We start from the raw sequence: 23,530 nt of genomic DNA, 5'->3' as shown, positions 1-23,530 counted from the left end.
AGCCAAGAAATCATCAAGGAAAGATGGCTAGATTTCACTGCCACAGTGAACATCATTGTTAACAAAGTTATGAGAAAATGGAGAACTAGTAAAAATAATTGTAACATATATAATGAACATAGGATTAATACTTTTAATATAGAGCTTTAAAATCAATAGGAAAAAGGCAAATGCAGCAGTAAAAATAGTCAAAGAACATGTAAAAGTAATTCTAAAAGAAGTAAATGAAAAAATATAATCCGATGACATGTGATGAGATGTTCAAATTCATTATTAATAAAAGAAATAAAAATTAAACAAATTTGACTTTATATTGGCAAATATTAAAACACTTAATAACACCCACTGCTATTAGATGTTTAGATTGGTGCAGCCTTTCAGGAAAGCCATTTAGCATTATGTATAATTTTAAATTTTAAGTGTATATTCTCCTTGACCCAGTATTTCTGCTTCTGAAACTTAACAACAAAGGAGGGAAAAGAAAAGAACCATGTGGAAAGATTGTTAGTGTGTATATGCGTGCATTTGAGTGTATATGTTTGAGAGCATGTTCTTTAAAAGGGTTTGGAGGTTGTCTGTTCATAATGATAAACAGGTGTAACCCCTAAATGGCCAATAACAAAGGATTGATTAAATAAGCTAAAAATCCTTCTCTAAAATGGATCCTCTAGAACTTTTACATGGCGGTGTTGATCTCTGTGTGGAGACTTAAAAAGATGTCCTTGGATTTGCTCACCTTTTCTTTGTTGGGATTTGTTTTTTAAATGTACATACGACTAGGAGATCAAGATTCAGATCACCTATGTCCACGTTTGTTTCTCACTCCTCTTTTGGGGAGATTCTCTATTTTTCCATCAAATATTTTAGTGGGTAGAGCACCCTTCTTGAATGGCCAGACTACATACATGGACATCAAGATCTCTGCTCTTCTCTAAACAAAATGTTACAAAATTGCAAGCATGCCTAATTTTCCTGGACAGAGGATAAGAGACAGTAGAATTTTGCAGAATATTTTATGCTCTGAATTCATCCTAGTAGTAATGTGTATAAATTATCTCATAAGATAAAATAGTAAAGCCCAAGCTCTAAAAACAAGTAAACCAGTTTATCAATCAAAACTTTCCAGAATAAGAAGAAATCATCACATGACTTATGACCAAGAATGTCCCCACTACACATTCTGGGATCTAAGGACCTTCTGGCACACAGAGTTATAGCTGATGGGTATGGGAAGAGCCTAGATCAGCAAACAATATGAATGATGTGTTCTCACCTTTTAAGCACACAAATATGAAAAGTATTAACAATGATTATATCTAAGTAGTAACATTACGTTGATTTTTATTTTCTTTGTATATAATTCATAATATTGTTTTAACCATTTGTGGTTAAAAATAACACCCTTCTTTTTAAGTTTCTAAAAAAATTATCTTTGGGAATGATGAAACTCTTTATTGTTTAATTTGTACAATTTTTCAAAATATACCCTTGTCAAAACAACTGTAACTAAAAGGCTGTGTCAGTATGTTGTGTATTTCTTAAGACAATCGTGTTCACTCTTTTGCATCCATTGCCTTATTTCTGCTAGCCAGGGATTTTCTAGAAGTTTCCATGACATTAATTGTTATTACAAGAAAAAAGAATATATATGGGAAACACTACGATAAGCAAAATTAGGCAGGTTTCATTGCTTCAGACCTCAGAATATTAAATATGCTAACATATATAATATTTCCAGATTTTTTCTAAGTAAGCTCCTCACTGTATTAATCCTCCAAGGAACAGAGTAAGGCAAGAATTGTGGCTTGTTCTGATCTTCCTAAACTTCTCACAACTCTATTTACAGGTGGGTCCCACCTGTGGTACATTTCACCTCATTGTTTTGAGGCAGTCCTCATTAAATCAAGATCCTATATGGCTAAAGATGGGACTTTTTTTTTTCCAGTTCCCATCTCATTATACCTATCCTCAATTTCTTTAAGATCTTATTTATTTTATTTTTCAGAGAGAGGGAAAAGGAGGGAGAAAGAAAGAAACGTCAGTGGGAGAGAGAAACATCAATCAGTTGCCCCTCATACAAGCCCCAACCAGGGACCAAACCCACAACTGGGAATTGAATCAGTAACCTTTCACTGCAGAGGGTGATGCCCAACCAACTGAGCTACACTGGTCAGGGCTACCTGTCCTCAATTTTTGACAAGCTGGACTTCTACATCTTTAGAAGTGTCTTTTTCCTTGATTTTTCTCTATTGTCTCAGATGTCCTCATTTAGTTTCTTTTGCAGTTGCTGTTGCATTGTTGGCTACCTCTGCCCATTTTTCTTCTTAAAAATGTTGATTTTCCCTGGAGATTCTGTATGGCAACCACTGTTTTGACACCAAACACTCCCTGGGTGATTTCATCTTCACCAACAATTTCAACAAGCAGTTCTCACAAGCTCATGATTCATAAATCGTAAAGAACCTTTAACCCAGATCTATGTTCTGGGGTTGATGTTTATATAAACTGCCCCCCCTTAATATCTCTCCTAGGAAGTCCTACAGGCACATCAAACTAAATCCATATACCCATAATGGAAAAGTGTTTTTCTCCTCTTGTGCAACATTATTTCCCACATCAGCAAGTGACATCACTCATCCACCCAGCTCCAGCAGCTTCACTTATTTCTCTCCCTCACATACCAAGCCATTAATAATCAATTTCTGTTGATTTGCCTTCTTAAAGATCTACATCTCCCCATCCTGAAGGCCGTTATCTTAGTTCTCAACACCTTCATTTGTCACCTAAATTATTGCAGAGTTAGCACTCAATAAAAATTTGTTGAATAAATGAATGACGTTCCTTAAGTCCTGTCCCTTTCAATTCATTCTCCTACCTATAACATGGTGATCAGACTAAAACTCAAACGGAACATCTCGTCTCTAGGGTAACTGCTGCCCCAAAGAATACAAACAAATTGCACTATGCACATCAGTTCACGCGTTCTCTTCTTCACCTCCCTAGCCTACTTCCCTACTCACAGTACATCCTCCAGCCAGTCGTAGTAAACAATGTACAGATTGTTTATGATCTTAAGTGATACCAGAATAACCTTTCTCCTCTTTCTTCCCAAACCTCATCTGGACCTAATTCTTACTCCACATTCAAGATTCAACTAGAATGTCATCACTCTAAGAAAACTTCCAATTTGCCAATATTGAGTTAGGTGCCCTTTTTATAGGACTCTGTATTACTCTGTTGATTTCTTTAATGTCTTTCTCATCACTCTAATGAGTTCTCCTGATTAACTTACTGTCATATCCTTAAAAGCAGGATTTATAGGTTGTACATCACGTCATACTCAAGAATAGCCGAAGATCTGACACACAATAGGCCACACGGACTAAAAGTTCCAGTCTGTGTAATAGAGACATTGTCCTACCAACTTAACAGAATTATCAGAGGTTCAAATATAGAGTTGCCAAATAAAATACAGGACATCAAGTTAAGTTTAAATTCCAGAAAAACAAGAAATAAATTTTAGTATAAGTATGTCTCATGCAATATTTGGAACAAACACTAAAAAAAGATTGTTGTATATCTAGAACTCAAATTTAACTAGGATTCTATTTTCCTTCTAAATCTGACAACCCCAATCAAATAAGATTGTTTATCTATGAAAGTGTTTACAATCTATAAAAGTTTCTACAAAAATATAAGGAAATATAAGGTCTGTTCTCTCAAAAATCCATTATAGCTTTGAAATGAATAATGAGAGAAGTTTCCAGGTCAAGCTTCTATGATTTTCATTCATTATTGACGTATCTTGCTATGTGAATTTATTAGCTCTTCTTAAATTAAACAATATTCTTCTTGAAAATAAAAGTAATTTCTTCAGGAAATATGTTTAATCTCAGGCAACCAGACATCAAAATGCATGCTGACCCTTCACATGATCATTCAGCTAGAGAAGAGACAGAGGGAGGAAAGGAAAGAGGGACTTAGAGCATTATGCTAAGTGAAATAAGCCAGACGGTGAGGGACAAATACCATATGATCTCACCTTTAACTGGAACATAATCAACAAAAGAAAAAAGCAAACAAAATCTAACCAGAGACATTGAAGTTAAGAACAATCTAACAATGGTCAGGGGGGAGTGGGGAGGGGACAGTGAGGAGAGGGGATTACAGGAACTACTATAAAGGACACATGGACAAAATCAAGGGGGAGGGTGGGGGTGGGGGAGGGAGGTGGGTTCGCCTGGGGTGGGGTGGAGGGATGGGGAGAAAAGGCACACAACTGTAATTGAATAACAATAAAAAATTAAAATTAAAAAAAAAGAAAGAGGGACTTAGCACTGAGCTTGTACTCAAGTAATTTCAAGAGATGAAATCCTGGAGCTACTTCTTCTTTTAACACAATATCTATATTTACTACCGTAAGTTTAGAACTCACTGATCCACACTGATTAATCTAAATAAAGTAGTGAAACGTAAGTTTTCTAATTATCCACTTGATTTAAGATGTTAGAAGCATCAATACAAACTAGAAAAGTAGCTGTCCTAGAGGAAGCTAAGATGCCTACTTCCTCAATAACTCTCGTGTGTCCCCAGCCTGGCATCCATTTTCTCCTCTTTAAGAAACACAGTACCAATTCAGGTGATTTCTAAATGTCAACAGAGCTCTAACACAGTGAAAATTTATGAACTATTCACTGATATATCAGTCTAAAGGCATTAGCAAAAACAAAAGGTTTAAAAGTCTTATTTGTGTATAAATTTATCAAGTGAAATGTATAACTGCACTTGTTACTCTGTTATAATTATGTAAGTCTAGTCCACCCACAGAGAACAAGGAAGGCTAACAAATTTGAGTGGAGGCAGAACATAATGTTTGGAATTGCAATAAAATTACAGAAGATCCACAATTGGCTATGTTCACATAGACGGAAGGGCACAAAGCTCCATCTCTCCTCCCCCCTTCTCTTCGTTCTTTCAGAGGATGAGGGAAAGAGGAAACTAATTGAGAACTGAGCTTAGATGGCACAAGTGCAGGGACATCGGGAACAAGGACAATTATAGAATCAATAGACGACAAGAGATTTAAGAAATCACTCCAGGCAGACACAAATTACCACTGCTTAACAGATTGCCCTCGCAAGTGGTGAAGTTAAAGGACAGATGTCCGTGTTTTGCACACACCGATACCATAGAGGAGACTCCCAAAATATAACTGACCTTAAGTACGTGAGTAAACATTTTTCTCTGCTCATCCTTTTAACGTGCTTTTGGTCGTTGTCACTCATTAACTCCTCCCAAGCCCTCAGATTGCTTGGGCTCTGGGGGAAGAGTGTCCAGAGACCTCTAGGGCCCCTAAGATGAGACCTAACACCTGGAAATGAGAAAGAGTTAGTCATTAAAGGAGAGGAGAGGCATTTGAGGGAGACCTTTATTATTCAAGGGAATTGTTCACCATCCTGGCTTCTGATGAGAACTGCACCCTCCCCCCACTCTGCCACGGGAACCTCCAATAGGGAACTTCCTTCTTCTTAAGTGGTCCTGCCCTTGGGGCCACAGTGACTGGTCCAAGTGGCAAGTGTTCTAACATGGGCCAGTCATCCTCCTCCTTCATGATTGAAGGAAATAGAGTCTGTGGTGTTGAAGGGAGGAAAACGTCAGACAATAAGCTGTTGGCAGCCACGTTCAAGGCCATGTGGAAGAAATGTAGTGCAGAAACTGAATGCAGCCAACAAGCAGACAAACGAGATCAGAGGCAGCTGGCAGAGCCCTTGCTCTATTCAGGGCCTGGTTCCACCGTGTTCCTGCCCTTCCCTGCTTTGCTCAATTTATGTGAGCCAGTAACGCCTCTCCCTTTCTCTCCCAGGTTTTTTTACACTGAGTCTTTGCGGATGTGAAATCACTACAACATTAAAAACTGAAGTTCGCAATGGCAAGGAGCAGTGGCATAACTGGTAAAATGTCTAATGGGGGCCCCCAATCTCTGTCTCTTTCTAAAAGACTATAAAAATGTGCCACATTATAACAATCCAGGCAGACTGCACTTTTTCTCTAATGATTTATGGCATCGTTAATTTGGGAGAGGCCTTTATATGAGCAGAAAAGAAAAGTCTGAATTATAATAAGGGAAACCTTGATAAGTAATGTGTCTGGTATTGATTATACTCTCATGGATATTTGATCGGACATTTATAATTTGGCTATTCAACATCTCGGGAGGGTGGGCTTAATTTTTACCACCCAGTAGACAGAATTATGAACTTGTCCACAGGCCGGGCAGAGCAGCCTTTCACAGTCTGTGTTCTGAGAAGAGATGCATGCTCACGCTGGCTCAGGAAACACTGCCTAGTGGAGGCTTCCTCTTGGAGATGCACAATGCTTATTAACAGATACAAACAGTATCAGTAAATAAATCTGCTTAATTTGTATAATAGTTAAACAAACAAACTTATTTGCACAAGGAAAGATTTGCTTTGTTCTTCCCACATTTAACAACCCCCAAAGCAGTTTTCCCTTAATGCCAGTAAACATTTAAAACCACTAAGGGGCCCTGGCTGCTGTGGCTCAGTGAATAGAGCACCAGCCTGCGAACTAAAAGGTCACCAGTTTGATTCTCATACATCTTGTACATCAAGGTTTCTCTCCCTCCCTTTCCCTCTCTCTGAAAATAAATAAACAAACAAATAAAACCACCAAGGGAGCATACTGTATAGACATAAACTGAAGATTTCAGGGAGTTTTGCCCACTCTCTTGTGATGGAGACTCACTGAAAGATTCAATCACATGTTCCAGTACCATAAAGTCACAAACAGCTTTTAAAGAGATGCAGGCAATTTTTTTTCGAATCAAGTACATTTTTGGTATGCTAATAGTGTTGTGACTTAAGGTTAGTGATCAATTGAAAATTTTGTCTCCAATTTTTACCAGACCCTTCTAAGCCCAAGTAGGCAGATGGAGTGATTTAGCCACAGTGGTGTTAGCTTCAATCCTGGAAAAGGACAAAACAATACATCTCTTGCAGGGAAGAGCAACTAGCTCTGTTGGATGAGAGAGCAAGGTCCAAAGCCACCCAAGGCAGGTCAGGAGGATGAGGGTCCCAAATTTGGTCCCAAAATAAGGGTGACAACAAGAGCATGAATCCAAAAGTCAGATGATTGCTGACTACGTTAGCATAGAAGGGGTTGAGGGAGAATCGTGGGTGATGATGGGGTTTCTGCTGCGGCCACAGGTGGGTGGAGGACTGAAGATCAAATGAGCACCTTCTCATCCTATCAGGCCAGAAATTCAGTCTGAGTAAAGAGTCAGGGAAAGAAGACATTCTCTGCTTCTTGCCAGGCCAGCTCCTTTTTCTGATGTCCTCCCACTGTGTCTGATTCTAGAGCCCCAAGGGCATTTAAATCAGCACAAGGTGACAGAAACAAATGCACATAAGAAACCTGCTCATTCACAGATAAGCACATCTACCCAAGTGTGGAGAATCGTTTAGAATCATTTGAAACTAAATGAACTGTCAATACACACTGGCCGATAGCGAGTCGAGATAAAAATTGTGAAGTTAGTCTTGGCCTCACCTAGGCAGAGTAAATACAAAATTAAATCCACTAGAAGGCACTTAAGATGTGTTAAAATGACAGTTGGCTCTGAGGATGTGAGGGATGCAAGATTAATTTCCCTTTGAAAAAGGGTTTGTAACAAAATAGCCAGTAGTTCTAATCATTAGAAATAATTATAAGTGGTACATAAATAGATTCAAAGGCCTATATAAATAACTTAAAAAATTCATGAGCTGCCATCCTTTACTAAACTGTATATAATTTGGCAATATTTTAATAACTTGACAGCACTATAATACAATCAGCATTTCTAGAATAAATCATTTCTGCTTTTCACTACTGAAAACATAACCCAAAGCTTTTTTACTAATCCCACTCATCTTTATTCAAATACAGGAAAGGCTGTATTCAGCCATATCTAAAATGTAATGGAATAATTCTAGGATAAACTAAAGATGTTATCTTTATTCTTTTCTAAATAAATCTTATGAATATGTGTGATACATAATTCTCTCTTCTCAAAAAATAATTAAATTGTAATTCTTAGTAATTTTATACTAGCCCCCAAATTGCTTACATACTATAATGTTTCATCTCCTTCGGCATTACCTTGAATTCCTAGGGGATGAATGACAAGTAAAGATGGGTTGCTTTGTGAATGCTTTCCTATGAACTAAGGATACATATATATTTTTCTGGAACTTCAGTTGCTTTCAACCTGCCATTATTAACAACATCAGAGTAATAAATTTTTTGTATAATAATTTCACTTATTTTCCTACTAATGCAGATTTAGGGATAATCTATTCTTTACCAGCTCCCAATAAGATAAAACATATGACATTAAAGAGTAATTTGGATATTTTATTGACTTTATATTTTGGCAATGTTTCATGCCTCATTTGCCTGAAAGCTCATTAGATTAGTGCAGCACCATGTTTTAATGCAAATAGGTTCAGACTTATTTTTCCAAGTAAGTTGATCCCTGCTTATTTTCTGTATTTTCATGCTTGAGTTAATAAATTGCAAAGTTTCCCTCTTCTCTTTGCTCTGTTTTCCTTTATATACCATTTGTTGGAGGTTTTCTATTTTAAGAGAGAGGGAGGTGATGACAAGTAAATTATCCCCTTGGGCTTGTGAAATAAAGTTGGCCCATCTACAATGTGCAGTCTCAATCAATTCTTATATTTTACAGAGCCTTCAATTTGTGACAGGTGTGTGCACTAAAACTAGCATATCAGTGGGGAAGGAACCAGAAAACAGCGGGTGGGGACATGCCTGGCAAGGACAGCAATGGGGATTGCATCCTCTCAGTCAGTCCAATCACCACAGCCATGTGGGCTTGGAGGCTAGTAAGGCCCCAACTCTACTAAGACTTCATCACGCCCCGGAACGACTCCAAAAGACCTCCAAATTTCCCTTGAGAACCCCAGCAGAAGGCGTGTTTTCAAAAACTGAGCTGTCCCTTGAACTTCTTGGTCATCCAGCTTCATCCTCCTTATGATTAATTAGGTTACACTTGAATCTAACTAAAATATACACTTTCTTATAGAGTAATCTTTGGATCAGAATAAATCAGTTTCATCTCAATGAGTCTTGCTGTCTGGTCATTGGTCTCAATCGTCTGCATTTTGGAGGCATTTGGGAGTTGCCTGAAACATGAAGGTTTAAATGAATACAGGCTAGTTATCTCTCCTTCCACTGCCCTACTCCTTTGATCACTACCTAGACATCAATTGCATACCTTCTTAAGTATCTGAACTACCTTCTCTTTTCCGCGTTGAGTCTACAAATCCTTTACCATCCCCCCGGCCTTCTTCTGCTCCAGCTCTTGCTGGAGGTCTGGTCCTTTCACTCCCAGCTCGGTGCTCTCACCTCACCCTGACCACAGTAGGGAAGTATCGCTTGTCCCTTGGGTAGCCAGTAATCATATGTCACCTCTCTGCATTATCTGATTTTTCATGTAGTATGTTTTAGCTCCCCAATAAGAAAGCAGGTGCCTGATATATCTGTCATATCTCTACACTCAATAGTAACCTAAAAGGAGTATGTGCTCAGAAAATTCTTATTAGTTTGTTAACTTCCCTTATCATACAGCATAATTTAGACAAAACAAGAACATAAAGCTTTGTACCTTTCCTCCCTACTCTATGTTAAATTCATATCTATCATCCACATGCATATTCTTTTTCAAATTAGATGTTTTTTCATGGACACTTCAAGAACCAACCCCATTTTACCACAGTTCTAAAAACTGAGCTTCAACTACTGGAACTTTACCAGTACCCAAGGGAAACTTTAAAAAGCCCCTTCCGTTCAAATGTCACAGTATTTTCCTTCTTTCCCCATAGGGTTGTCTTCATTAAATTTGTGGAAACTGTTCTCGTCAAGATGGAGGCAGGTAAATACACTTTGCCTCTTCACACAACCACAGAAAAATTACAACTACACCTCAAAAGAAATAATACCCAGAACCATAAGAAAATCAAGCTGTGTGGAAGTCTGACAACCAAGGATTTAAAGAAGCCATGTGCATCCAGATGGGTAGGAGGTGCAGAGATTCAGAGATGAGCAGAGAGGCACAGAGCTGTGGTGTATTGTGGAGAGGCTGCGGGGGTGGAATGGGCAATCCCACTTTCATGTGTGGTGGATGAAAATTGGGAGGGATACCTTGGGAGACAGTGATCCCAGCCCCAGGCCAGACCACACAGCCCAGGGTTCCAGGACCAGGAAGATAAATTCCCATAACTTCTGGCTGTAAACACCAGTAGGGGTTGGGGTGGTGAAAGAAACTGCTGAATTTTCAAGAGACTCTGCTTAAAGGGTCAGCATGGATTCAAAATGTATTCAGCCTCACCCTTTCTGGGATTCAGCACCAGGGCAACAGCTAGAAGGGTGCCTGTCACACAGGGCAAGTGCCAGACAAACCTCCAGAAGCCAGGCAGCAGTGCTGTCCCTCTCTGAGCCCTACACACACACACCAGACAGAGCCACAAAGACGTGAGGCAGGTTACCCCACCCTGGGGATTACCTACATCTCTGCCCCACACAATTTACAGGTGTCTTTTTTACAGTAGGCCATGCTAACACAGGGAGTCAAAGCAGCTCTACCTAATACACAGAAACAAACACAGGGAGATTGCCATATTGAGTACACAAAGAAATATGGACCAAATGAAAGAACAGAACAAAACCCCAGAAAAAGAATGAAACAAAATGGAGATAACCAGCCTATCAGATGCAGAGTTCAAAACACTGGTAATCAGGATGCTCCAGGAACTCACTGAGTATGGCAACAACATAAAAAAAATCCAGGAAGACATGAAGGTTACACTAAGTGAAATAAAGAAAAATCTACAGAGAACCAACAGTATGGAAGATGACGTTGGGATTCAAATAAACAATTTGGAACATAAGGAAGGAATAAGCACTCAACCAAGACAGCAAGAAGAACAGAGAATTCAAAAAAATGAGAATATAAAGTGCCTCTAGGAGATCTCTAAACATGCCAACAACCAAATCATAGGGATACCAGAAGGAGAAGTGGAAGAGCAAGAAATTGAAAACATATTTGAAAAAATAATGATAGAAAACTTCTCCAAGGTGGTGAAGAAAATAGGCAGAAAATAGCCCCATTCAAAAAACTTGTATGGGATCCAGCATGGAGCCCTCAGTCAAGGTTCCTCAAATCACTTTTGTCTCAAACAATTTTAGCCCCCCAAACAGTACCTTTCATTAGTTGGTTCTTTATAGTTAGTGTCAATGCTTCCATATGCCTACCTATATATGGTAATATGGTAGAGAGAGTTTACTATTTCTATTTTGTGGATCAGGAAATTAAATCTCAGTGAGGTTAGCATGAATTGTCCTTGTCACTAGTAAATGATCCTCACAAACTACAGTTATTTGAACATTTGTCTGAAGATTCTTTCCACCACACCAGTCTGACTCAGATAAACCACTTTCTTCTCATTGATTCCCATTTAGAGTCAAAGTAGCCGTGCTGGCCAATATCGTAACCACTAGCTATGTGTGGCCATTGGGCACTGGACCTGGAGCTAGCACTGCGTGTTGAAATGATAATACTTTTTGGATATAGATAAAATTTATTTAACAATTAACTCCCCTCCGTCTATTATTGATGTGGCCACTAGAAACTTTTTAAATGCAGCAAGTATTGTATTTCTATTAGACTACGCTATAAGAGTCACCATAATTTGAATGCTATGCTCCCTCCCCACACCATCGCACCCAGCATTCTCCATTGCTGCAATAATACTCAGGTTAATATGACTGAGACCTAACTCTCTGAGGCCAATTAATCAGTAGCACCTTTGTAAGAAGCCATTGTCTCTCACCATATATCCCTTCAGTAAAGCAGATTGATATTTCCCTGTATCTACTACAGCTTGGTGGTTATTATAGCCCCAGGGAGTGGCATTGGCTCAATACGTGAGAGGCTAAGGCAGGGCTATTAGTAAAATAATATCTTTCCAGTTAACATAAGCAATGTAAAATTAAGAATGTTAATTTGTTTCAAACTATCATCATAATGAAAAGTATTTGACAAAATTGAGTATTTACAGAAAGGTCAAGTACTGTTAACAAAGTTAATTTCACTTGGTGTCCGCATGTTACACTCTTGTTTCTGACTCATGAACCAATTGCTTGAGTCCTTCAAAGTTCTCAAAGTAGATATAATAGAAATGGATTATGACATTTTTACCTGCTAACTCAGCATTGAAATTTTCACAGTGTCAGGTGGGAAATTAATTATCACATTACTTTTTACCACTGAACAGCTGTCAAAGAGAACAAAACCATGTCAAGCAGAAGCAAAGTACAGAGATGGAGCATTTGCGACACCATCTCTGGTCCCAGTGTGAAGCAGAAAGTGTAAGACAAGTTCAATATGTTTCCCCCAAAGTTAATTCACACAAAGTATGAGTGTAATAGGATAAATTAAATGAATTTACTATTCAGCCTGCTTTTAATCATGTATCAAGAAATTAATTTCGTCACATTAAAATGTAGAGAGATTTATCAAGTAAGGGTAAAAGTCGCAGCTCGGAAATCAAACTTCTGTAACAGAGATTCATCCTTACCTGGATAATATCCTTACTCGCACTAATGAGAATAAGTCAAGTCAGATTTCCCCCTAGTTACAGGAGGGATTCAGATCATCGATGCTTTAGATGCCGTGGCCCCTTGTGGTCTGGCTGTAACGTGATCAAGCCAGTTGCCAATTGAAAGTGTTTAACTATAAAAGATTATATCCGCAGGGTCTTGTGTAAAATAGACATGTTTATTCATAATGTAAGTATCCCCTATGTGATTTGATTTGTGAGTGACCGGAAAGATCCCTTCAATAAAAAATATTTTATGAATGGATTCCAAAAGTTCCTCCTAAGTAAAAGTCATCCATAAAATCCTTGTCCCCATCATCAGTATTTTGGGAATAAATCCAACTCATTTACTTCTCAGGGTGGTGGTGTCAGGGAGCCTCTGTCATGGTCTGGAGTAGAAAAGGGAAGGAGGTGGATATTAAAATCTATAGGAAGTGGGGGGCCATTTCAGAAGGGCTAGAAATAGGAGAAGGTATTAAAAAAACTTAACATTATTCTTCAATGTTTTCCCCAGGAAAAGAATTAATAGTCTTGAAAAGATGGCTGGGGTCTCAGGTTCACCCTGTACAAATCATGTGAAAGAGAAATGTATACTTTGCATCGATCCTGATCATCCCCTTGAGTCTTTGATGCTAAATAATTTTTTAAGAATACTGAAGAGCTTGGTGTTGTAAAGGAAAATCACCTGGGTAACGATTTCAAGATGCCAAGAGTCTCAGCACCCTGCTCTTATCAACAGCTGAAAAGCCAATAAGTCTTAATTGTCTCTAAACAATCTCCAGCTGTGTAACCTTCTTTCTGTGCAGAATCTTTATAAAAGAAAGGCCCATAAAATAGTTTTCTAAGCGCCATATTTCTGCTGAGATTTAAATTTCAATTACAAAGAGAAATTATATCTCCCATTTGATGCAAATGCATTTGAACATGTTATGACTATAAAAGCAAAACCTGCTTAATCCTCTCATAAACTTAGTAATTTTATAAAACTCATATTGTTTCCTATACATAAAGTGTGAGTGACAATCAGCATTCCAAACAGTAGCTTAAGTCAGAAACACACTACTTCATAATACTCTCAATGTTTTATCCTTCCATTTACTCTGTATAACAAGCACAGTGAAATATGCCTCCTGTATTTTAAAAGTGAAAATAGGAGTTTATTATTCTACAGTTTCTGGATCTCACTGATCTAATGTTCTACACAAAAGGCATTCAGAACTGTATTTTATACTTTTTTTAAGTTTGCACACCAATATTTCCTTAAGTGTATCCTGGCTTACAATATAAATCTAAACATTTTAAAAACTAAAAAAAAAAAACCCACTTCTTTTAGTCTTAACAATTCCAATTGTTATGGAAATCTAATAGCCACTCAATTCTCCCTGTAATTACAAATCAAAGTGGAACACTTTGGTTGGAAATAACTCGCCACTCTCCCTAAGGCCTACCGGTCAATGAACATTCCCTAAGTGTTGATGTGGAAAGACCACAACTCCAGAGAAGATGGAAAGAATTTGCATCACGAGGTGGTTGGAAATCCCAGTCTCCAGAAGGACTGAGATTGCCAGGGAGAAGGATTTGACAGTCCCTTTCCATGTTAGAAACCTATTTCCTGTCCTCAGCACTCACTTCCCTGCCCTCCTACAGGAAGCTTTGGGAGTCTCCAGATGTATGAGCTCCTCAGTGACATCCATTTCTCCCATCTTCTTGTGCCAACAGGGGACAGTTTGGATGTTACAGATTCCTAGGAAGTGAGTGAGGAGCCAAGAAGATTGAGAATGAAGGCAAAAGAGCTTTCTGCCAAACCTCTTTTATTTACCGCACACTTTTCCAGAAATACTAAGGTTGGTGGTAAAGAATTATAATATTTGTTCATATTAATGTTTTAGGAACGTTGTCTGAATAATCTATGTATATGTAACATATAATAAAGCAGGATATTAACATGGAATCTAAAAATAGTATCTGCTTTCCTGCCTTGCTCACTATTTCTAAGGAGAACACAAGCTCTCATTCTTAGAACTCCCAGAGTTATCTTTGCCTCAAAATTGGAAGGCATGAGGGAAAAGTTGCCATTCACTAATTATGTAACAAAGAAAATTCTGCACATTATGCCAAGACATTATGCAGTAGGTGGTGTTAACATGAGCAGCTTTTATCTTGAGAAAGTACAAACCCCATTGGCTCCTAATTAATAACTGCAACCCGTAATATGAAGTCCTATTTTAGTAGAGCTTTGTGTATTTTTAAAGAAAACTTCATTTGTCTCTCCTTCTATAAACCGGGCCAAACAATCAGTTGCCAATGCCTTTTCTTTTTTTATTCTTTTCCCTCAAAGAAGAGAAGGCAATAATAATAGTCTTATAAGGTTGACTCCACATGAAAGAACTAAATTCACAAGAATGAAATTTTTTCACAAGGGAGTTTCCCAGCATGGTTGGCAGAGATTAATATCTGGGAGTAAGTAGACTACAGACCATTTGATAAATTTTGTTTTAAACATCGTCTCTAAAGACTGATTTCAACAAAACCAGAACAAAATCTGTCTTTTTAATTTGCAGTCACACCATGTAAATCGGGCTTTTACAGAAATGCATCAGTCTCTGGGGAACGATTAGGGAATTGATGATACAGGCATGTTTCTGACAGCACCGCCGAGTGCCAGGCAGGAAGGAAATCTGCGCGCTCACACCAGCCCACCTGCTCAGGCCAGGTGAGCAAGATGAAGAGGTGGCTGAACTGGGCTTCCAGCAGGACAGGGCTCTGATGCTGCACACTTCAGGCCACATGAGGTTCTCTGTGGTTTTCCCACATTCTTGCTCAGAGAAAACAGTAAAGCCCTCAGTAAGCATTTATTGACCAGCTCTGCAAACCCTCTAATACCCTTATGCGAACATTTTGTGTCCTGCAGGACGCGTGAAAGGACATTACTGTGATGTAACCATATTTCATCGCAGTGTTCTGAAGGACATAGAGCATTCTTTCAACCGTTCATGAGCACCTCCAGAGTATCATCTTTAAAGAAAGGGGTGTGCTGGTTCGGACATCAGCAGGGCCACTAAATCAACTGAGCACACGCTGTTCAGGCGATTCTCTGCTACAGTACTGAACGAGGAGCCTTTACTTTGAAGCTCTCTAAGAATGAGAACAGAATGGGCTGGCAATGAAATAAAATGTCCATTTACAATGGTTATCCCAACTAAAAATGCGCAAAGCAATATAAATAACACCCACAGAAATTGCACTTTGGGCCTACTGTTTAGCTGCCAATCATTTTTCAATAAGATACAGATAAAATCCTAGCTATAATGTTGCTGCCCTAGTTGTGAACAAGATCTTTTTTCCCTTAATTAATTTTTTTAATTTAAATTAATGTTAGCATAAGTACCTCCCCAAAACTGTTCTAATTCTAGAGAACATGGTGATATAAAAGTTATATTAGAATGCTTTAGACTAGAGTAAAATGGAAAGATATGTCCACCCACTCTGGTTGGCTCATGTTAAAATGGGCTTACAATATTTAAAAAAGGAAGGATGGATTGATGGAAGGAAGAAGGAAGGAAGGAAGGAAGGAAGGAAGGAAGGAAGGAAGGAAGGAAGGAAAGGAAAAGGGAAAAAAGAGGGAGGGAGGGAGGAAGAAAGGAAGGAAGGATTTCGGCTTCAGGTCTGCATTTCATCCAGTCTCCTCCCATCCCCTTGCAGCCCTAACTTTCCTGGATCTTGAACCCTTTCTTTTCACCCTGTATCCCTGCTCCTGTTGCTCTGCTGCTCCATCCTAACAGACACCTAGGCTTGATTCACTTTCTGTGTTTTAATGTCAGCATTGTCCATCCACGACCTGACTTGTCACCCTATCACTGACCTTTAACTTGTAAGACCATGGGATGGAGGCACCCAGGACCTCATACCACACTGAGTCCCAGGGAGACCACTTAGAAGACAAGACTCTTCTCCCAATTCCTACCTGAGGAAAGGACTAGGCAAGAGACTGCAGAATGAGAAGTTCAGTGAGACTGGGAAAGCCAGCAGATGTTGGCCCTGCCTTCTGGGCTTCATCCACTTGTAGGAATTGGAAGCTTAAACTCTATGACACGTAGCCTGATGCAGCCTCTGAGTCCAGACTACAAGCCCAGAAGATTATTAGAAGCAACAGCTCTCCAGCCCATGGGGTCTAAAATAATCTTGGTACCTATAACCCAGCCTCCATATTCACCTCAGCCACAGCCTTCCCCCAAATCCCTCCACAACTGCCTGGTTCTATGCCCAATTTCTGGTTTCTAACAGATTTCCAACTGGGATTAGAACTCTGTCCTGATGCCAAATGACGACCTGCGTGCTAACGGCATAATCGCTGGCAGTCCTCTTATCCAGCATGGAACCTAGGTGCTGTCACTTGCTGCCTTGGGACCCAGCCTCAACCCAGACCTTTGGTGCCAAAACATTGCTACCTCACAAAGTATCATGAAAGCCAAAGACTTCAACCCCAATTATGCAGTAAGAATTCTTAGGTATCAATGTCCAGTCTTGCCTCCTTCAACACTGTGAATGATCTACTGCTACTTCTCTGCTCACCTAAACCCTTCAGCCCTCCTACAAAGTCAGTCTTCACATCCCTGATCCTGCCCTTTGCTAGCTCCTTCCCCTTCCCCTTCCCCTCAAGCTATATGTCCTGGTGACGTCCACATGGGTTATAACAAGGACATTAGGAGAACGTTATTGTCCAAGAAGAAAAAATAGGTTTCAGATTTCAGAAGTACAGTATTTCTGATAATGATAATAAGGTCTGGAGCTGAATATCTTTTGCATAGAGTCAAGGAACCTGAAAGTAAACCTGTAACAAGGGTCTCTGCACAAATTCTGAGACCCTCGTCATGATAGAAGTGTGATAGAATGGAAGATAAAATTACTCAGGTGGTCTGTGGATAGAGAAACTTCGCCTGGAGGTTGCTGAGAGGGGTAGGGAGAATTCTGAGAGAGCCCCATGACCTCTACTCCTCCCTGGTGTCCCGTGATGGTGCTACGTTATATAGCACATGGGATTTGCAGATATATTTAAGTGTATTCTTGGTTGACCTTAAAACAGGGTGATTATCCAGGTGAACCTTCTAAAAACAGAACTATTTCTCCAGCCAGTCACAGAAGAGGAAGTGGGAGAGTAGAAGCACAGGGGGGACTCGATACATAAAAAGCTCTCTGTTTCTGACTTAAAGGAGGATGGAGCCACATGAAAAAGACCTGAGAGCAGCCTGTAGGAGGTGAGATCCACCTCCTTCCCGTGGGCAAAAAGAGCACAGGGCTTCAGCCCTACAACCACAAAGAACCGAATTCTGCTAACAGTGAGAATGAACCTGGAAGCATATCTTTTCCCCAGAGCCTCCAGAAAAGAGCCCAGCCCAGACAACACTGATTTTGGCCTGCGAAATCCTGAGCAGAGAACCCCATCAAGTTTACCTAGGCTTTGACCTACAGAAAAGTGAGTTCATAAATGGGTGTTATTTTAAACACTAAGCTGGTGGCCATTGGTTATGCTCCAATAGCACAGTAATACAATGATAAGGATGACAGTGATGAGGATGAGAAGTTGACATGCGCAAGTGGTTGGCATCAGGATATTTAGTAGTACCACAGATGATTCTAATATGACATCAATCATGAAAAGCTTTGACCTAGAGGTTATATGTTTTATATGCAGGTTATAATCATCAATATACATTAAAAACTAAACATTAATACTAGATATTAAGATGTAGAATGTGTTTTTCCCTTATCACAAATTTTTCATTGTCACTTATTAATGTTTAAGAAATAAAATTAGTTGTATCAAAAGACTGACTCTTGGTATATTTATACTAGTATTAATTTTATTTTAAATATAAATTGTGATAGATAAGTGGATAGACATATAGAGTCATAAAATTAATGAGCTTTCAACATTTTACCAGTACTTCCTTATCATCAAAGAGATTTCTGTTGCATTAGCTAAATATTGGTAAAACAACATTATCGTGTAATGATCTTGTTTCTATAGTAAGTCTAAATCAATTTAGAGAATATACCACCTTATAAATGAATTGATTAATTAGATCAGTTATGAATTTTAATGTAAAATTATGATTACAAATTGTAAGCAAAATCATATTTTGTAATCGTTTAGTGGAAATGGAGAGGTATTCCTTATAATTGTGATAGAAGGAAGCATCTGATGCTATGAACAAAATTTTACACTGATTTAGTGTTTTAAGTGAACCAAATAAAACCATTATCTCAATTACTTACAATTTATAGAACTTTTATATCTCTACAATTAGGTGATGTCAAGTTGCCCTTAGAAATAGCCTGACACATCTGAGTAATAAATAGTAACTTCTGAATTTACTTGCAATTCACTTATTCAGGTAATTTTGCACTAAATTCCCTGTTTTAAAATTCACTACCCAATTAGAATTTTGTTATTTCCTGGCTATGAGGTTTAGCCTTTCTAAAAAATGTGTACTTTAATTTTCTCCTATAGTCATAGATAAAAAGGTACCTCCGTGGAGCTTTGTCAGCTTGAATACTTGAAAATGCTAATTGATTGTAAATAAGAATATGATTAACCTACAAGGAGAAATGAGGATGTGGATATCTTAAAAATGAAGAGAACTTTAGGGCTAGAGAAGAGCATAGGTAAGGTAACATGGACATGGGAACAAGAAAGGCCAAAATGGGGCTAAGTAAACAAAAAAGAAAAAGACCTGAAGAAAATATAGCAAAATATTACCCCTTGTGCAATAAAACAAATAAAAGAAACAAAAGCATAAGATTCAACGGGGTTTTGTAAGAATGCATTTACAGATGAAATTATTGTCTTGTAGAAAATCCTAAGAAATGTACAAAGCAACTAGAATCAGTAGGTGAATTTAGCCAAGTCACAAGATACAAGGTCAAAATTAAAATGTCAGTTGTATTTTCATTCATTGGCAGCAAACAATTGGATAGTGAAATTTAAATACTTTCATTTACAATAGTATCAAAAACAACATCTACATTGACACAAGAAAATGTTTAAAATATTGTTAAAGATCTAAGTAAAAAGAGATATAACATGATTTTAGATTGGAAGAATCAATATTATTAAGGTGTCAATTTGCCTTAAATTACTTGATAGATTCAATGCGATCCTAATCATAAGTCCAACAGACTCTTATAGACCCTTGCAAGCCAATTTTAAAATTTACCTGGAAATACAATGTTCCTCAATAGTCAGAACAATCATGAAAAAGAAAAAAACTACAGGACTTAGACCAGGTAACCTCAAGACTTAATCAAAAGCTACAGTAATCAAGACAGAGTGTATTGGCATAATGACAGGCAAGTACATCGACGTGAGAGAATGGAGAATTTGGAAATAGACTACAGTTAAAACATTCAAGTGGTTTTCAACAAAGACACCAAAGCAACTTTAATGGAAAAAGAAAATCTCAGTAAATGGTTCTATGGTAACGAGATACCCATGAGAAAGAGAAAACACAAAAACCCTGACCTCCTCTCTGAAACTGTACACAAAAATTAATTCAAGAAGAATTACAGGCCTACAAGTTAAAATGAAAACTTTAAATATTCTCAAACAAAACATTGAAAAATATCTTTATAAGTTGAGATAGGCAAAAAATGTAAAAGAAAAGTCACAGATGGGAAAAAAAATATTTACAATGCATATCTGACAAGGAACATATATACAGAATATAAAGAAGTCCTATAACTCAGGAATAAAAATACAACAAACAGAAAAAAAAAAAAACCCAGAAAGGAACAAAACACTTGAATAGAAACTTTAAATGAGAAGATATCTATGTGTCCAATAAGCACATGAAAGCATCTTTATTCATCAGGAAATGCAAAATAAAACCACTAGAATGACTAAAACAAAAGATTGACAATACCTCATATCGAGGAGGATGTGAATCAACTAGGACTCCTGCACATTGCTGGTGGGAGTGTAAAATGCTATAGTCACTTTGAAAAGTAATTTGGCATTTCTCACATACACCTACCTTCTGATTCAGCAATCTCACCCCTAAATAATTACCTCCTCAAGAAAAAAGAAAAAGACGAAAACATATTGTGGAAGAAGATTTGTACAAGAATGTTCACAGTAGCCTTAACTGGAAACAATCTAAATGGCATATATCAACTGGTAGAATGAACAAATGCAATAAAATACTATTCATCAATAAAAAGCAATAAATAACTGCAATATGCCCCAACACAGATGACCTTAGAAAACACCATGCTGAGTGAAAGAAGCTAAATGTAAAAGAGTGTATGCCATGTGTTTTAATTTATATGAACTACGAAAACAGGCAGAACAAGTCTGTGGTAAAAGAAAATCGGAAAGAACATCAGAAAGGTTGCCTCTTGAGTGGGGGGATGGATGGAAAAGTGTCTTGAGGGAGCTTTTGGACTCATGGGACTTCATATTGTGTTTGGAGTGGTTGTTAAGCAGGTACACAATATAGTTGTCAAAGTTTCTTACACTGCACACTGAAGGTCCACACACATTGCTGCATATAAACTATACGTCAACACTGTCGTGCCAACCAAAAGGAGTGTAAAAGTGTGACAGAATGTCACCCTTTGTTAATGCAGATTACTGAGTGTACGGCAAAGAATTGTTCTCGACATTTTCTTGTATTTACAAAAAAAATATTTTAAAATATTTTAAGGTTAAAATGTGTAAAATTATATTTAAGTCAAATGAGTACTTCCTACTCTAAGAGAGCTTGCAAAATAATGGGAATCAGACAAGTACATAAATGTTGGCATTTCCCAAGGATTATTATGACAGCAAAGACTGTTTCTCATGTTTCTGAGGTACCAGCATGTCTGGGATACAAGAGATTGGATCTGAAATGGGAGCCATTCCCAGAGCCCTAATGAGTTTACTTTGGGATATGACTACAGTGTCCAAGAGCACCTGGGCCTTTGTCTTGGGCCACCAAAATTTACAGGAAGCAACTAATAACTATTTTTAAATTTATTTCTTTTAATATATGACATTTGCATGTTTGCAGTATATACTCCCTTTCAGAAACTCAGAAACAAGGGAGCTCAGCACCTGGCTACAAAAGTAACTAATAAAAATAGTCAGGGACCAGATGGCACCTGCTGAACATAGCACTGTCTGAAAGAGAAAAAGCAATGTCACGAATCACACAGTTGGTGAGATTGTTTTTCATTCTGCTTGTCCTGGGCTCTAAAACTGGTCTGCTCTGAACTCAAAGGTCACCCAGTGAATGTTTTCCGCTCTAAATGTGCCAACAACTGGGTTCTAACTAATGAGGGGAAAGGATCCTTAAACACCAAAATTATGCTTGGATGTGTTTTAGTTGGATGTATGTCCCAGCCTTCATTCACAATGTTATTGTGATGGAAGCGTTTAGTTGAACTACATGACAAGTTCACTTATATTCCTCTGGGTGTTTCAGATACTGTTTCTGGATAAAACTGTATCATCAGAGAAATCAGTACTTCAACAACATTGCTTTGGTGCCTTTGAAATTACCTTTCACACACTTCTCATATCAGATAGGTTTTAAGGATGGCAATGAGGACATTGCCCACAATATCATAAGGTTCCATGTATGAAGATCCCACACTAAGGTGCCAGTGTTAGGGATGCTGTGCCTCCTCTGGACAGTGTTGTGATGGTGCATGATTCTTTCAATAAACAGCAATCTCCTTTTGCCTTAGCCACTAAGAAACTCAGAATTAGTCCTGGCCAGGTAGCTCAATTGGTTAGAGCATTGTCCTCATATGCTAAGGTTGTGTGTTTGATCCCTGGTCAGGGCACATACAAGAAACAACCAATGAATGTATAAATAAGTGGAACAAAAAATTGATCTCTCTCTCTCTCTCTCAAATCAATATTTTAAAAAATATTTTTATTAAACAACCTATCAGATGCACAGTTCAAAACACTGGTAATCAAGATGCTCACAGAAATGAATGAGTATGAACGCAAAATAAAGGAAGAAGTATGGGTTATACAAAGTGAATTAAAGAAAAATATACAGGGAACCAATGGTGAAGGGAAGGAAATCAGGACTCAAATCAATGATTTGGAACAGAAGGAAGAAATAAACATTCAATCAGAACAGAATGAAGAAACGAGAACTCAGAAAAATGAAGAGAAGCTTAGGAACTTCTCTGACAACTTTAAATGTGCCAACATCCAAATCATAGGATGGCGAGAAGGAAAAGAGGAAGTGCAAGCAACTGAAATCTTACTTGAAAAAATAATGAAGGAAAACTTCCCCAATCTGGTGAAGGAAATAGACATACAAGTCCAGGAAGCACAAAGAGTCCCAAAGAAGTTGGACCCAAGGAGGAACACACCAAGACACATCATGATTACATTATACAAGATTAAAGATAAGGAGAGAATATTAAAAGCAGCAAGAAAAAAGCAGAGAGTTATCTACAAAGGAGTTCCCATAAGACTATCCACTGATTTCTCAAAAGAAACCTTGCAGGCAAGAAGGGGCTGGAAAGAAGTAAAGTCATGAAAGTCAAGGACCTACATCCAAGATTACTCTATCCAGCAAAGCTATAATTTAGAATGGAAGAGCAGATAAAGTGCTTCCCGGATAAGGTCAAGTTAAAGGAGTTCATCATAACCAAGCTCTTCTAAAATGAAATGTTAAAGGGACTTATCTAAGAAAAAGAAAAAGAAGATGATCAAAAATATGAATAGTAAAATGACAACAAAATCACAACTATCAACAACTGAATCTAAAAAACAAACTAAGCAAACACGTAGAACAGGAACAGAATCACAGAAATGGAGCTCACAGGGAGGGTTATCAATGGGG

General features: G+C 38.1%; 1 long non-coding RNA gene across 1 annotated transcript in view; it reads right to left on the bottom strand.

Moving 5' to 3' along the window:
* Positions 1 to 23,530, bottom strand: part of LOC123478836 (uncharacterized) — a 45,740-nt gene that overhangs the window by 8,739 nt on the left and 13,471 nt on the right. Inside the window, exon 3 of the long non-coding RNA XR_006654198.2 lies at positions 5,218 to 5,371. This is a non-coding gene — a long non-coding RNA (uncharacterized lncRNA). The remainder of the gene's footprint in view (positions 1 to 5,217; positions 5,372 to 23,530) is intronic.

The sequence above is a fragment of the Desmodus rotundus genome, chromosome 11 (assembly GCF_022682495.2).
Source record: "Desmodus rotundus isolate HL8 chromosome 11, HLdesRot8A.1, whole genome shotgun sequence".
Lineage (NCBI taxonomy): Eukaryota > Metazoa > Chordata > Mammalia > Chiroptera > Phyllostomidae > Desmodus > Desmodus rotundus.
Note: the sequence above shows the minus strand (reverse complement) of the source record. Positions and strands in the feature narration are given on the sequence as shown.